This window comes from Limulus polyphemus, unplaced genomic scaffold (assembly GCF_000517525.1).
Source record: "Limulus polyphemus unplaced genomic scaffold, Limulus_polyphemus-2.1.2 Scaffold3059, whole genome shotgun sequence".
Taxonomy (NCBI): domain Eukaryota; kingdom Metazoa; phylum Arthropoda; class Merostomata; order Xiphosura; family Limulidae; genus Limulus; species Limulus polyphemus.
Genome location: NW_013668669.1, coordinates 1 through 5,174, shown reverse-complemented (window position 1 = coordinate 5,174; position 5,174 = coordinate 1).

The window sequence follows — 5,174 nt, the reverse complement described above, 5'->3', positions numbered from 1 at the left end:
TGATTCTTTTCCGAAGGTTTGTTAAAAAAATTTAATTTCCAAAGGAATATAAGTTTTAATTTTTCAGTAAACGTAGATAAAATTCTCAAGTAACACACCTAAAACGGTTATTCTCCAGTTCCAAACTTGCCAGTAAAGTTTTAAACGTGAAGAAAAACATGTTTTGTGCTTGATACCTGCAAAAAAATACTGGTCTTTTGAATGAACTTCCCTTGATTAGATGTTCTTTTGAATGAACTTCCTTTGAATGAATGTTTGTTTAATGAACTTTCCTTGATTGGTTGGTCTTTTGAATGAACTTCCCTTGATTGGCTGGGCTTTTGAATGAATTTTCCTTGATTGGCTGGTCTTTTGAATGAACTTCCCTTGATTGGCTGGGTTTTTGAATGAATTTTCCTTGATTGGCTGATCTATTTCATGTGTTCTCATTGGTTAAATTTGCTAAACGTGTTCATATTTGCGCGTCGGAAACTGATTGTTTTTAATTGATGCTAGGATGTTATGGCATGATAAGTACAGTTTTTAGGTTTTTAGCAACTATATGTTTCTTCATTATCATATAGCAAAGTATGTGGCTTTGACGTTACGTTCTGTGATCAAGTAACAAAGATGGAATGATATACGTAATTCTGTTCCAAACAATTGGAAGTGTATTTGTAGAGCTACAAACTAATGAAGACAAAATTCTGTACTTGTTAAAAATGTCGTACATTTCCGTATTTGTTTTGAAACCTTTTTTTAGTAAAAAATTATGCTATTTCAAATAATCTTGCAAGGCTGTTGTGAGGAATTTCAAGCATATAAATCGCTTTATGGTAATAATATTTACATCCACAAAGTTTGTATTATTTTAATTTTTTTTTTTTTGCAAAACCATAAAACAAGTTGTGCAACTCTCTTAGCCCTTAAAAGTAAACGTTTAGGCATTGTGCTATTGAATATATGGTTGCTTAAATGGAAATAAAACTATTTTAAATATTTCTTAGCATTTGTATGATGAAAGAAAACCACTTACAATAAAGCCTAGCTATAATGAGATGTTTCAAAAAATGTTTGTCTTTAATTGAAATTAGAAACATTACATTAAACATTCTTATTTATTTGTAATGGAAATAAACATTATTATCTCAGACAAGATTATTTGTTAGTAAATTAAAAGCATTGCATTAGACAACCATATTTGTTTGTAATGGAAATAAAAATTATTATATCAGAGAAGATTATTTGTTAGTAATGTAAATATAAGGATTGCATTAAACAAACGTGTTTTTTTGTAATGAAAATAATAATTATTTGTTAATAAATAAATAATGTAAATTAAAAGCATTACACTAGACAAACTAATATGTTGTAATAGAAATAAGAATTATTTGTTAATAAATAACGTAAATTAAAGTATTACACTAGACAAACTAATATGTTGTACTGGAAATAAGAATTATTTGTTAATAAATAATGTAAGTGTAAAGCATTACACTAGACAAACTAATATGTTGTAATAGAAACAAGAATTATTTGTTAATAAATAATGTGAATTAAAAGCATTACACTAGACAAACTGATATGTTGTAATATAAATAAAAATTATCTGTTAATAAATAACGTAAATTAACAGTATTACACTAGACAAACTAATATGTTGTAATATAAACAAGAATTATTTGTTAATAAAAAATGTGAATTAAAAGCATTACACTAAACAAATTAATATGTTGTAATGGAAATTAAGAGTGTTAAATTAAACAAAATCATTTTGTTAGTAACAGAAATCAGAAGAGTTATATAATAAATTGTATCTGTGCATTACCATTAAATAACGTTTGAAGAAACCAAAAATGTATGTTGTGGTCTAATCTATTGAAATCTGTACAGATGAATCTAGTGATAGACTAAGTTTCCCTTTTAATTTTGTAACGTTTGATTTCCATTCTGGAAAATAAAGTTTTTGAATACGCTGAAATACATATCAAGCTTCTAATTTTAATAAATATGAAGACATGAAGACTAGCGGTGAAATTTTCCAGAGTTACGAAGCAGTTTTTGTATTGACATCTATCATATTCTTGTGATAAATCCAGGTATTCCACCTAACATCTTCTAGTAATAAATCCAGGTATGCCATCTATCATCTTCTAGTGATAAATCCAAGTATGCCATCTATCATCTTCTAGTGATAAATCCAGGTTTTGATAGATGGCATACCTGGATTTATCACTAGAAGATGATAGATGGCATACCTGGATTTATCACTAGAATATGATAGATGGCATACCTGGATTTACCACTAGAATATGATAGATGGCTATTCTAGTGGTCAATCCAGGTATGCCATCTATCATATTCTAGTGATAAATCCAGGCATGCCATCTATCATATTCTAGTGGTCAATCCAGGTATGCCATCTATCATATTCTAGTGATAAATCCAGGTATGCCATCTATCATATTCTAGTGGTCAATCCAGGTATGCCATCTATCATATTCTAGTGATAAATCCAGGCATGCCATCTATCATATTCTAGTGGTCAATCCAGGTATGCCATCTATCATATTCTAGTAATAAATCTTTATCTGTGATCTCGTATTTCATTGAAAGATAGACAAAACTGCTGTCCAACAAGTAGTTTAAACGCTGTTGAGAGCTCTACAGGCGAATAATGTTCACGGTTTCTCCAGCACCTTACTGTCTTTGCTTAAGTTGTTTTTTATTATTTATTTGTAAGTTACGCTTGTACTCTTTATCCCCTTAACATTTTGGTCAACCATAAATCATGTTTAGAAATTTAATGAATTTTATGAGAACCGATCCCAATACGACATCACCTACGGTTCGATACCAATCCGGTTAAAAGCTCGATAAAGTGCCCCTCTAAATATTTCGTTATCTCTAACCGTTTTACTATTAAAGTAGTCCGGGCTTTGTCAGAAACTTAAACTACTGGTCTATATAACTGCCTGTGTCTTTTTATTCTAATCTGCCTATTTGAAAATATTTATACAAATGCATAACTAGAACCCATAAAATGACAATATTCAACACGAATGCGTTACATTAAATAATTGAGTTCCTCTCCCCCTCAAAATAACACGATTTTTTTCCTTGATTTTATTAAAATCGATAATGTCTTACTCTTATTTTCAACAGCTAAGCCTACTAGTATTACAGAACAAAAAAGAAGGCCGGAGAAAAAAGTAAAAGTAATAAAATTCACTGACCAAAATAAAACATGGTATGGGTATAATACATTGCTGGGTGATTAACGTTTCCCTGAAAACAGACTCATACGTCTACACTGCCTGTTTTCTTTTATTTTTGGTCTGTGTAAGATTACACCAACACAAAACACTGCATTAGCAGACTGAGAGGAAGTCTAACACTGATGCAACTTCATCCGAGTAATTTAGTCTTACAGTAAATTGTTAACAGCGACCCCTATACAACGTGTACACGCTATACAATAGCAGATTTTACGAAATCATAGCTCAACTTTAAACATTCCGAAAATGAAAATTGGCACAGGGTTAAAGTAATAAAAATAATAAAGTGAGTAATATAGATAACGAAAGAAGTAAGAAGTACAAAATCTGTTAGTTTGAAAATTGATGATTGGATCAGGTTCCTACGTTGTACTTTTTTTTTTCTCAGGTCTTTCAAGCTAATAGCAGGATGAACCAGAATAACGTGTAACAGCATACATTAGTTTGAAAACATAGTTCAAACTATATAGGGAACTGTATAGTTCAAAACTAATAAGATTCTGAGTTTTGTATAGCGGATGATAAATTGAAAAACGTCAAGCTATTAGGAAATATTAATTGTAAAAGCAAATAGGGCTGCACTTGGCTTTATCTCGTACTCGAGACATAATGCCACTAAAGAAGTTCTGCACGTTCAGCTATTGATGTGTTATAAAAGTAAGAGTCAATCGTGTTATTTGGCTCAAAGAGGCAGAAAAAACTCTTGTTACGGTGACAGCCTCTGGATAGATGCGTTCATTTTGGTTAATAGCTCAAAGTTAGGGACGGCTCTGTCTGAATCGTAGGAGAATATTTGACCTGGCTGCTTAGCCAAGATTCGCGTAAGGTGACGTTCACGTCGAAAATTTCAATTCTCAAAAAAAATTTTTTTCTAATTAGAAATACGATCAATTTATTCAATTGATGAAGTTAAATTTTTTTGTTGTTTTTGCAACATGTTAACGCTATCAGGTCTTGGACTGAATGCATCTTTTCTCCAGTGCGCAACTGTGTATTAAATTTCCAAATTTTAAGTAAAAAATAATTATTACAACTCCATTTCAATAAATGTTTACTGAAAAATATATTAGAAATTGAAACTTCATCGTTATACAATATTTATCTACTATAATTCACAAAGACTCACAAGGCGCTCGACTCACAACCAGAGGGTCGCGAGTTCGAATCCCCGTCACACCAAACATGCTCGCCCTTTCATCCGTGGGGCGTTATAATGTGACGGTCAATCCCACTATTCGTTGGTAAAAGAGTAGCCCAAGAGTTGGCGATGGGTGGTGATGACTAGCTGCCTTCCCTCTAGTCTTACACTGCTAAATTAGGGACGGCTAGCGCAGATAGCCCTCGTGTAGCTTTGCGCGAAATTCAAAACAAAAAACAAACAGGTCACCGCAAAATTTCGTCAGTTTTGCTATTTTGATTATGATAATAATATTATTTGCTTCAATCGGCAAATAAAATATCAGAAGTTATATGTCAATGAATAACAAAAAGTTGAAACTGATTTTATACACATACATACATATATATATACATACATATATATATATATATATATACAATGGAACTTTGTGAATAAATAAAAAATCCTAGGACGAAACAACGTATTTAAATGTTTTTCTAAACAATTTCTTACAATAAAATTTTCGAAATTTTCATAACCTAAAAACATGACAAGAATAGTAAATCGAATTATATTACTTTTTAGCAGAAACTAGATAATATTTAGAAATTTTGTGCTTAGTTACATACAATTTGATCAACTATTTCCACTTTGCGATGGAGAATATCAGTAATGCCTCCCTCCACTTCCACCTTCCAGATTCAAAATGGGGTAAACTTGAACATTTACTGTTTAAGTTGTTCCATTAGCAATGGTATTTTTTGTTAATTTTTGAGTAAAATGTTACTAAACCTTGG